The sequence below is a fragment of the Pelophylax lessonae genome (assembly GCF_965119305.1).
Source record: "Pelophylax lessonae genome assembly, chromosome: 11".
NCBI classification, from domain to species: Eukaryota; Metazoa; Chordata; class Amphibia; order Anura; family Ranidae; genus Pelophylax; species Pelophylax lessonae.
Window position 1 is genome coordinate 169,656,213 of NC_138778.1, and position 12,716 is coordinate 169,668,928.

Consider the following 12,716-nt stretch of genomic DNA (forward strand, 5'->3'; position numbering starts at 1 on the left):
GACCAGCCACATTGACTGTACTGCGGCAAAGTGGTTCGTTATCGTCCAGCGACGTAGACCTACGTCGCTGGACTCCTCCCCCTGTAGGCAGCGCTCGCGCGCCGCCGGAGGCGCGCTCCTGCTGTTTTCATTCATAGCGGAAGTCGGGCCAGGGGAGGAGCGGCGGCGATCGCCACTGCTCTTCCCCGATCGTCGGGGAATCTAGTTTGGAGATCCGCCCGCTTGTCTAAACAGAGCGGGCGGATCTCCTCAGTGACAAGGAGTGACAGATTGCAGTGTTCAGCATAGCTGAACATGCGATCTGTCCCTGACTCACTCAGTCACCTCCCCCCCCCCACCAGGCATACATTAACCCCTCCCTCTCCAATAAAATTAACCCCTTCCCTGCCAGTGTCATTTTTACAGTAACAGTGCATATATATAGCACTGATTACTGCAGTAATGTCACTTGTACCCCCAAAAGTGTCAAAAATGTCAGTCAAGGGTCCTCGCAGATCGCCGCCATTATGCGTTAAAAAAAAAACACCAAAAATGACAGAAATCTTTCCCTTAGTTAGTAAACGCAATAACTTTTTGCGCAAACCAATCAAAATACGCTTATTGTGATTTTTTTTTTACCAAACATAGGTAGCAGAAAACAAATTGGCCAAAAATTTAAAAAAATTTTGATTTTTACATTTTTTTGGGGGGGAATTTCATATAAAAAAATGTTAAAAATATTGTTATTTTTTCAAAATAAACGCTCTTTTTTTGTTTATAGCGCAAAAAGTAAAAATCGCACAGGCGATCAAATACCACTTAAAGAAAGCTCTGTTTGTGGGAAAAAAAGGACGTAAATTTAGTTTGGGTATGGCATCGCACGACCGCGCAATTGTCAGTTAAAGTCGCACAGCGCCAAATCGCAAAAAGTGGCCTGGACGTAAGACAGCAAAATCCTCCAGTGGTAAAGTGGTTAATGAGGGCTCTCATTGGACAGTGGAGGAAACCCGACCAATAGCACACCAGGGCTTGTATCTATCCCAGAGGGCAGAATATTCCGTAATGCATCCTGGGAGGGGGTATAAGTCTGAGGGGAGCACATGACAGAAGGTCTTTGGTGGGAAGCAGAGTCCCAGGAGGAGGGTGACGGCTGTCTGTGAGGAAAGGTGTCCTTGGCGGTCGGCCTAGAGGATGGAAGGTTGAGCTGAGCTGCAGAGAGGTATCCAGTGTGCTGAGGACCAAGTGGAGCTGTTGGGGTTGGAGTTTCCAGGAAAGCAGAGTCGTTAGTACTGTGAACTGCCCCGGGGTCTACCTAGGATAGGAGACCACTCCAGGAGGTCAGAGGGATCCAGGAGCCAGCTAACCAGGAGGAAGCTTAGACAGGGGGTGCCTGAGTCTAAGCCCTGAAGAGAATTCAGTGAGAGAGGGTGCCGGTGAGAGCCCTGAAGTGTTAAGAGTTGCAGCAGTGTTACAAGTAGCTACCTCAGCCAGGAGGGCTAAAGGGAGCTGTGCAAAGGACTTTGTGTCACCAGGGAGTGTCAAAGTCAGTTCGGTGTTAACAAGACAGCAAGTCAGCGTAAAAAAGCGCCAACCGGCGTTGGCCGGCGTCAAGTTAGCGTCAAGAGGCATTTTTCTCATTTGTCCCAATACAGTGGATAGTCGAGCCAGAGGAGTATCCCACTCATTCCCTTCTCCCATCCAAGTCCCTAAAATAAATACAAAAACCAAAGATACTGGACTGTTTCTTGTCTCAGTGCTCACACTTGGAGAACATGCTTAAATGTGCTGTTGTTACTAGGGTTAACCCTGGCAGACCCACATCCAGCACAAAGGCTGGAAATTCTGCTACATATATATATATTAATGTTTGGGGTGCCTATAAAGTTCATGGACTGCGGTCCAGCAAGTTCTGGTGATTCTTATTGAGGTCCCAGCATTGCATAGCTGGGGGCCTATCTTACTGTGAATTCTTTTTGGAGCTGAGAGAGGGGTTCTACTGAGGATCCAGTCTGGAAGTTTCAGAGAGGAGACTGTCTGCCTGAGGGAGGCATCCAAGTCCCAAGGACACTGATTACAGACCCGCAAGAGGAATCCTGCCGCTGCTAACCCCTGCTGCACTAAGCTTAAAGTGTTACTAAGCCCACGACAGTAAAATCAGTCTGTATTTGCAATAAAACGTGCTTGTTATACTCTCTGCGGAACCTAAGGGGTTAATCCTTGGTGTTGTGTAAAAAAGGCTGTTTGATCCTGTCTTCTCTGATCCTCCCCTTCTTGCTCAGCCCACAATCCATCTCCTAATATGGATATCCTGAAGTTTAAAATTTTTTCTATTAAAGTAACAAACATGTTATACTTACCTACTCTATGCAATGGTTTTGTACAGTGCAGCACCTAAACCTCTTCTGCGGTCTCCCTGGGGTCCCCCCCCCGCGCTCCAGGATATTCCTCTTCTCTGTATACCCCCTATAGCTTGCTATGGGGACACACCTGTGGGCTCACTCCCAAGCTGCACAGCGCTGCTGCCTATGTCTATAGACACACATAGAGCGACTCTGCCCCGGTCCTCCCTCCTCACAGTATTTGCTGGACAGCATTAAAAAGGTGAAGGTCACATTGACGCATATGGTGCAGCACATATATGACTTTTGTTGTAATGTTTTTATCATTTTTTATACTTTTGTGTTCTCAGGGATGTATTTTGTTTTTGATTTTTGTGAAATAAATAAATTATTGCACACAAGCAATTTTCTTATAGGTTGTTACAAAATAAAATAAAGACAATATGGTTTATCATATATTTTCAGGAACATATTGTACTGTCTGCAAGTAAAAGGCCTACAGCATTATATATTTATGCTGATACCTTTCTGAAACTTAAAATAGCTTTATATAAAACTGTTGTAGTCTGCAATTTCCAGCACATGAAAGTTAAAATCCTTAATAGGATTAAAATTCCTGCAGTTTTAGATTAGCTGGGTTACTCAGAAGAAAGCTAAAGTTTATAGACAAATTTGTCCCTGTATCTGGGGAGATTGGGCCGGTTCCCCCTCTTCTCGCTCAAATTCCCTTGTATCTGGGGAGATAAGTTGAGTTTTCCCCTCTTCCCGCTGAAAAATCCCACCTAAACCCCCGGTTTAGGGCTATTTAAGAGGGACCCCTTCAGCTAAGGGCTCAGCCACCTCACTGGAACGGAGCTGTGGTGTTCCCCTCCCTCCCTTCCTTGTTTTGTCGCGGCCAGTATTATTTGTAGGGTCACCTTTGCAAAGGTTTGTAGGGTTATGCAAAGGGGGACAATGTATATTTTTAAGTTGAATTTGTTTATTCTTACAACCTGGGTCGTAGTGACCGGGTTGTTTTCCGTGTTTTATAATACAGTAAACCCCCGCTCCATCGCGGTTCAGTTTTTGCGGTCCCGATATATTGCGTTTTTTTTGTAATGTTATTTTACTATATAAATCATTAAAAATTAAATATTTTTGTGTTTTCCATAGCTCTTGCTATGTCTCTCAGTATCTTTTATGTGTTTAAATGAGTTTCTATTGTTTTAAAAGTGTGTTTAAAGACCTTAAAATGCTTTTACACGTACAGTGACAGTAAAAAAAAAACATGCCTACAATGCATTTTAATAGGGTTTTTCTATTTCGCGGGTTTTCACTTTTCGCGGCTGGGTCCGGAATGTAACCCCCCCAATGGGGGTTTACTGTATTGTTGAAAATCTTATCACGTTTGTTTAAGTAAACGAATAATAAACAGCTGCGGCCTTAAAAATTTTCCAACCAGATGTTGTGTGGTGTCTCATTATTGTAAATGTATTATCTCATCTGTTATTTATTAATAATCTAGGGAGTCCTGTCTACTATCCCATTAGGGTACACCCCAAAAGAGTGAGAAAGATCAAAAATACAACAATGGCTGGGTAAGGCCGGTATACATGTCTATTCTGCACAAGGTACGGACAAGTCCTGTGGGATCCATGCCTGGTTCATTTTAATGAACGTGAGCTTGTCCACATTGTCTCTGGACAGGCGGCTGCGCTTGTCTGTGACAACGCCCCCTGTCGTGCTAAATACATGTTCAGATAATACACTGGCTGCAGAGCAGGCCAGCACCTCCAAGGCGTTAAGGGCAAGCTCAGGCCATGTGCCAAATTTGGAGACCCAGAAGTTGTAGGGGGCAGACCTGTCATTCAGTACGTCTAGGCGTGTGCACACATACTGCTCCACCATGTTGGTGAAATGCTGCCTCCTGCTAAGACGTTCCATATCAGCTGGTGGTGCTGGTTGTTGTGGAGTGTTGACAAAGCTTTTCCACATTTCAGCCATGCTTCCCTGCCTTCTGAGGTGCTGGTGGTGCCCCAGCTGCGTTGGCTACCTCTTCCTCTACCTTCGCCTTGTGCTTCCGCTGTGCCCCCGCTGTCAGGTGGCAATGCAACCAGCATCGCGTCTACCAGCATGCGCTTGTACTCGCGCATCTTACGATCACACTCCAGTGAGTGAATTAAGGACAGTACATTGTCCTTGTAACGGGCCCTTGGCCCTCCACAACTCCTGCGCAGTGTGGGGTTTTTCCCCCAAACAGGCAAGTTTTAAACCTGCCTGCTGTCGTTTACCCCTGGCTGTGCTGAAGTTGGTGGTGAAGGTGTTACACTGACCAGATGAGGAGGCGGTAGAGGATAAAGAAGCGGAGTAGGGGGAGTTAGGAACAGGAGGCAAACTCGGTGGGGGAAGGACATGCACCAAACTGCTATCCGCCACTGCATTTACTCAGTGTGCTGTTAGGGAGATATAACGCCCCTGACCGTGCTTACTGGTCCACGTATTTGTAGTTAGGTGGACCTTGCCACAGATGGCGTTGCGCATTGCACACCTGATTTTGTCCCCCACTTGGTTGTGCAGGGAATGGATGGCTCGCCTGGAAAAGTAGTGGCGGCTGGGCACGATGTACTGTGGGACAGCCACCACCATAAGGCTTTTAAAACTCTGCGTCTCCACCAGATGGAATGACAGCATTTCAAAGGCCAGTAACTTTGAAATGCTGGCATTCAGGGCCAGGGATCGGGGGTGGGTACTTCCTATTTTGCTCCATTGTTTGGGAAATAGAGAGCTGAACGCTTCCATGGGACATTGTGGAGATGGTTGGTGACCCAGGTGGTGGCATTGCTGGCAGATCCTCTGTTTGCAGGGGGGTAGGTGCCACTGTCACTACAGAGGTGGATGAAGAGGCCGAGACTGCAGCAGAAGAGGAAGCAGTAGGAGCCAGAGACCTTTCTTGGTTTTTGAGGTGTCTACTCCACTGCAGCTCGTGCTTTGCACTTAGATGCCTGGTCATGCAGGTTGTGCTCAGGTTGAGAAAGTTTATGCCTCGCTTCAGGTCCTGATTGCACAGCCTGCAATCCACTCGTGTCCTGTCATCAGCACATTGTCTGAAGAACTGCCACGCTGGGGAACTCCTTTGAGCTGGCTTTGGTGTGCTCGGTCTCTTGCTGCGTTGGGCAGTAGCAGGCGTACTGTCTAGGGGACGGCCGCTCCGCTTTTGCACCCTGCTCCCTCTTCTGCTGTGCTGGTGGCTCTGTGCGACCACCGCCTCTTCCTCCAAACCACACAGGTCACCGGCATGACGTTGATTCCATGTGGAGTCGAGGACCTCATCGTCATCCACATCATCTTCCACCCAGTCTTCACCCCTGGCCTCCTTGTCGGTCTGCACAATTCCGAAAGCCGCAGCAGTTGGCACCTGTGTTTCGTCATCATCCGAGACGTGCTGCGATGGTCCTCCCATGTACTCATTCTGTATATAACGCTTGAATTCTACACGTACATATGCAGCAAGGGCTATAAAATTGTGGATTTTAGCCCAAAAAGGGTGTTTTTAAAAACCCAGAAAATTATAGCTTAAAATGCACACTGAATAATGCGGCAGAGGCCAAAGATGGAGGGTATTGCCAAAAATGGGTGTTTTTTCAAAGCATGAAAATTCTTTAAGTATTTCAAGCTTGTTTTTAATCACAGATGCACCATGCAAGGGCTGTAAAATTGTGTATCTTGCCAAAAAAGGGTGTTTTTTTTACTAACACAATATGACAGCAGTATATAACGCTTCAATTCTACACGTACAGATGCAGCAAGGGCTATTAAATTGTGGATTTTAGCCCAAAAAGGGTGTTTTCAAAATCCCAGAAAATTATAGATATATAGCTTAAAATGCACACTGAATAATACGGCAGAGGCCCCAGATGGAGGGTATTGCCAAAAAAGGGTGTCAAAAATGTCACAAAAGCAAAAGGGATTGGGCATGCTGTGTTTTATTTAATTATTATTTTTTTTATATATATATATTTTATTTGTATTTATTTCTCCTTTAACTGTTACCTTGTGCTCCTGTAATTTTCGTAATTTTCTTCATTTTCCTAACTGTTGTTACATGTACCAAGCAAAGAGTCAGAAGTAACAAATAATTGTAAATGTTATCGTTGAAACTGTTAAATTAAAATTCCAATAAAAATGTATAAGTAAAAAAAAAATGTCACAAAAGCACATATGCAGTGCTGGAGCATTGAGCTTGCATAAAAATGCCCCCCCCCCCCCCCGCCACCCACCTAACTAACAGTAAAAGTATTTTTTCTTTGTCACTGGGCTCAGGGCAGAGTAAAAAGATTGTGCACTGCACCCACACAACAAAATCTATGTAGATCGCATGCTGTCTGAGTTCTGATTAAAGAATAAAGCATCCAGGTGTCCGCTCAACTCAAATTTTGTCCACTCCTATTCTCCCCCTTAAAGCAGCAGCCGCAGGCTTTCCCTACGCTAGATAGAGGAAAGTGACATGCGGCGCTACGTGATTCCAGCTTATATAGAGGCTGGGTCACATGCTGCACTGTCCAATCACAGCCATGCCATTAGTAGGCATGGCTGTGATGGCTTCTAAGGGCACACAAGTTAAGCGCTTGTTGATTGGCTGCCCTGAAGCTTTTTTTAATGCGCCATTGCCAAACACTGAACTCGATACCGAACATACAGTAACTTTACAGTTCGGGTTCGCTCAACCCTACCGGTTAGCACTGCAGTAATCTATAAGACACTAAAAAGAAGGGGGTTAAACAAGGAACTGATAACCAGGGCTCCCAAATTTTGTAAAATTTATTAGCTCTGCCTCTTTTTCGATACACTTGTTGCCTCTCTTTTGATATACTTGTTGAAAAAATACAATTTAATGAATTTTAAAAAAAGCAAGACAATATACATCCCATTTTTTTTGTAAAATGTAAAAGATGGTGTTACACCGTGTATATAGACACCTAACATGTCATGCTTTCAAATAGTGCACACTAGTGGAATGGCGACAAACTATGTACTTAAAAATCTCAATAGGCAGCCTGTTATCCTATTTTGAGCCTTCTTTCATGATTTATATCTGTTAAGTGCGTACAGATATACTTCATAGAACTGTATCTGTCCTGCTTTACATGTATACAATGTTTCATGATCTGCACTGTACTTTTTTTTTTTCAATAAAACTTTTCTGATTTAAAAAAAAAAAAATCTTAATAGGTGACGTTTTAAACACCTTTATAGGTTACCTGTTAAGAGGTACAGAGGAGGTCTAGCGCTAAAAATGTTGTTCCCGCTCTAATGTTCATGGCGACACCTCAAATGTGTGGTGCAAACACCATTTACATGCGTGACTTATATAGGCTTTTGCTTCTGCATGCGAGCATGGAGGATTGGGAGCACTTTCAATTTTTTTTTTCCTTATTTTTTTATTTTTACACTGTCCCTTTAATTTTTCTTAAAATCACTTTTAAAACTATTACAAGGAATGTAAATATCCCTTCTAGAAAAGGAAGATGGGACTTTAAAAGGTAGCCACTGATAACCCCATGGAAGAACTCAAGTGCTAAAATCAGTAAAAAATCAGTTTATTGTAACATCATTAAAAATATAATATAAAATCAATGCACGAAAGTACATGTATAAAAATACAGAACAATATCTCCCCATTGTGAAACAAAATCTCTCCCAGTGATAACAAAGGTGCACCAGGGAGATTTATGCAAATACCCGTTTTAAATATATGCGCAAATCTTGCGATAGATATTGAAAGTATTCAGGTCCCACGGGTATCTCAAAGTATCACAGGAATGCTACGCGTTTCGCTTGTAGCTTCATCAGGGGATCCTGTTATTGCTGGGGGATATGGTAAGAAATTACGACATATTATATCAAATTTTAAGATTTTACATTTCCAGTATTAATTAGATATACCAAAATATCAAAGCCCGAGAAACTGCGGCGGGGGGCATCCCCTCCTGCCGCTTCAGAAAGCATTCCAGTGGTTCATAAAAAAGCCATCCACCAGATGCAAAAAACGGTACTGGGGTTATGGGTGATGGCTTCAGCCATAATCCTAGTAACCCCACTTCAAAGCCACAATGTATATATATGTATTGCGGTTGACAAGTGATTAAAGTGACAGTATGAACCTTAACACTACTCTGCTGGTTAAAAAAAAAGGCAAAAGTGCAAAAGAAAAGGATTTATACGACCGTTCCCGTGACCTTTATTATGTTCCATAGCTACAGCTGCAAGAAGATTCTCAGTTTGACACATTGGGGGGTTACTAAAACTTGAGCGTGCAAAATCTGGTGCAGCTGTGCATAGAGACCAATTCGCTTCCAGGTTTTATCATCAAAGCTTTATTGAAAATGCTGAAGTTAGAAGCTGATTGACTGCCATGTGCAGCTGCACCAGATTCTGAGTGCTCGAATTTTAGTAAATGCCCCCCCCCCCCCATTGTAACCTCTTTCACTGACCTCGGTCAATGTCATGTAGTGACAGAGGTTCTGGAGTCTGACACAACCAAAAATGTCTGATGTGAAGAGGCCTTTTGGTCTACAAGAAAGTGCAGATCAGTCTATGATGGCAAACCTTGGCACCCCAGATGTTTTGGAACTGCAGAGTAGCTGAGCATCATGGGAAAAGTAGTTACAAAACATCTGGGGTGCCAAGGTTCGCCATCAATGGAACTTTAGACCATGGAACAGGTGGGTAAACCTTCTTTTGCATTCTATACCAGAATACATTTTGGCCTGACTTTATCAATAAATTTCATTTTTTTTATTGGATATATTTTATAACAGAAATTAGAAAATAATGTAATATTTGCGCTAGTATATAAATAATATGTGAAACATCAAGTTGTCAGGCATCAAAACAAATATGTACATATATGTGACTTCAAACCAATATGGGAATAGCAGCACTTAAATATATTGCACATAACAATGGAAAATACCATGTATAGATTGTAAATGCGCTTATCCAAAACAGTGCTAAAAATATATACCACCAAAAGAAAGCTCTAGTTGTGTGAAAAGAAATTATTTAAATTTAATTTGTGTTGCATGACCACGCAATTCCCAGTTAAATTAGCACAGTACTGAATCGCAAAAAAAAGCTCTGGTCATGAAGGGGTTTAATGCATAGTACACACAATCAGAAAATCGGGTCATTAGTACACAGCTTTCGAGAGCCGATCATGACAGTCCATGCAAAATTATCTGAGGGGACAAACATTACGTTTTTTCCCCGCATGATGCCAGAACGAGCCATTATCATTTATTAGTACAGTGTTCACCTCCCCCAAAAAAAAAAAAAAAAAAATTCGGAAGACCAAGACCACGAAACATTAAAACATTAAAGAATACATTACATTACAACACTTTACATCACTACTGAAGTTGTATTATGTTGTACGAGAATTCTAGTTACTTTAGTAACCTCTTCATTTTTGATATGAGACTAGCATGCAAGAAAAAAAATGGATGATCATTTGTCCAACCTTCTCATCGTGTGTACGAGGTTTAAGTAGGTAATTTGTTTTGGCTACAGTGGGGAATTGATAGACCAGGAGTGTCCAACCTTTTGACCTTCTTTGGCCACATTGGAAGCAGAGGAATTGTCTTGAGCCACAAATTAAAGGGGTTGTAAACCCATACAACTTTTTATTTTTTGCAACCTGTAAGAGAAACACATAATGAGCTTGTATGCATCGCATACTAGCTCATTATGAAATACTTACCTTAGAACAAGCCCCCGCCGTGCCGCCCGCTTACCTGTATGACGGGCGGGAGCCGACAGTCACGGCACGGGGCTTTGAAGAAACGGCACCAGCGGCTGTTCCTTCAGAGCGCATGCGCCAGTGACGTCACTGGCTGCATGTAAGGTAAATATCTCCTAAACGGTACATGTTTAGGAGATATTTACAGTACCAATAGGTAAGCCTTATTATAGGCTTACTTATAGGTAAAAGTGTCAGAGGAGGGTTTACTTCTTCTTTAAATACACGATGAGCTGATGACTGAGTAGAAAACGTCGGGCAAAGCACAAGTTAACTATCACTACAGTAGATAATGTACCCATCTAATAATAAGTTAATAAAGTAAAATACGACAACATAAAACGAGTGCAATATTTGACACTGTTTTTGATAAACAACAATAAGGATAGCTGATGAGCAGTTCCTCCTTCAGCTCTTAGCAGGCATTTGACTATAATGACAGGTCGCCAGCAGGTCCACCTATTTGCGGCTCTCTGCACAGCCCCAACTACTCGCTGAGAGCCACGGGAGGAACTGCTGCTACAATTTGCACTGGCCCTAATCACTGGCATGAATGTAGCCTATGTATGTGCTGTGTGGGAGGTAGAGGGGGGTTGTGGAAGGGAGGATTTTGGGGGGGGGGGGATGCAGCCCATCCCAGCACCCCCCTACAGTAGAACTGGCCATGTAGCATATACTCACCTGGTGTCCCTGCATTCCCTATTGTCAGTGCTATTGCAAACAAGGCAGCCCTGGCATCTCTCCAGATGGGCTTGTCAATGCTATTCTTGTACAGCATCCCTATGGACATGAATTTGCCTGGCTTGTCAATAATATGCTTGCCCAGCATTCCCATCATCCCTAAAGACATGAATTTGCCTGGCTTGTCATTGCTATGCTTGCACAGCGTCCCTACAGATCTGAAATTGCCAGGCTTGTCTGTGTCAGCCGCCGTGGCTTCTTTGCTTGCATGGCATCCCCAGCGTATCTCCAGATGTTCCTGGGTTGCATGCCAAACTCTCTAGATCTGTGGTTGGACACTTCTGGGTTAGAACATCTAGGGTTTTCATTGCTGTCTGTATCCCTGTTGTAGATTTCTCCCTTACTTTCTGTCCTGGTGACTACACAGGACGTAGATTTTTTTGCTACTTGTCCTGGGACCCACAAAGACTGTAATAAAAAAAACAAATGTGCTAATGTTTCCCTTCTTATTAAAAGAGCAGTCTTATTGTTGTTCACGTCTCCATTGGAGCGATTTCTCCTTACTACCTATCCCATGGTCAATGACCTGAAGTTATAGAGAAAAAATTACCACATCATGCTGTACCTGAATGAGGGTAGCCATCGTCCCTAATTGTTTAGATCAACATGCAAAAACCCCCTAGGGATGTGACTGTAAAGGCAAACCCTCATTCAAAAATGCAGAGTTCTAAGTATAATATATAAAAAGTACATTTTATTATGTATACATTAAAATAGTTGCATATCAACAAAAGATACAACCATGTATAAAAAGAAACCAATGCGGCTCATGGTAAAGAAGGATTCTTGGATATAGCTGGTGATACCGCAAAGCATATATAGTCTGAAATGGCCCAACGCGTTTAGGGTAAAGATACCATTCTTCAGGGGTCTATCATTAGGGAGATAAATGCTTCCTATATACATCATAGAGTAAACACAATATTATAATAAGAATATGTTAAGTATTGTATATCTTATAGTGTTTACTAGCTTTTAAGTCTAAAACTAAATACAAGGACCTATACATACCAAGAATATATATCGACCTGTCTAAACCAAGGAGCCTGAAACAGGAATACAGGTATTTGCACACCAATGGTTCAAAGGGAATATCTAGGTCATAGCATATTAGGAAGGCTAAGATAGATGTCTCAAAGGGGATAGATAGCTGCAGCAGCGTGGTAAGGCTGACAAATAACTCCCACAAGAATCCCAAAAAAAGAGGGGAGCCTATCAGGCTCTTTGGTTTAGACAGGCGATATATATTCTTGGTATGTATAGGTCCTTGTATTTGGTTTTAGACTTAAAAGCTAAACACTATAAGATATACAATACTTAAAATATTCTTATTATAATATTGTGTTTACTCTATGATCTATATAGGAAGCATTTATCTGCCTAATGATAGATCCCTGAAGAAGGGTATCTTTACTCGAAACGCGCTGGGCCATTTCCGACCATATATGCTTCGCCAGCTATATCCTAATCCTATCCTATCCTAATCCTTTTTTACCATGAGCCCCATTGGTTTGTTTTTATACATGGTTGTATCTTTTGTTGATATACCACTATTTTAATGTATACATAATAATTAATAATAAGAAGAATTTACGTTTTTATATATTATACTTAGTACTCTGCTTTTTTGAATGAGGTTTTGCCTTCTTAGTCCCATCCCTTGGGTTTTTTTGCATGTTTATTAACTAAAGTTATAACTCTTTGGCATCACTTTTGTTCCAGTTTTAAAGAGTAACTTTTATTTTTTGCCCCAACCCTTTCTATATAGAAGATAACATGTGCCCAAGATTTCCTTACCTTCCCTATTCTCTAGCGTTATCCCCAGCTGCCTCTTCTACCCAGCACTTTTCCTGTGAACCTAGTCTGTTGCTTTCATACCC

At 42.5% G+C, this 12,716-nt stretch overlaps 1 protein-coding gene across 1 annotated transcript in view; it reads right to left on the minus strand.

Annotated features, from left to right (window-relative positions):
- The window catches only part of TMEM98 (transmembrane protein 98), a 106,493-nt gene that overhangs the window by 76,286 nt on the left and 17,491 nt on the right, over nt 1-12,716 (minus strand). The gene's annotated exons all lie outside the window — the stretch shown is intronic.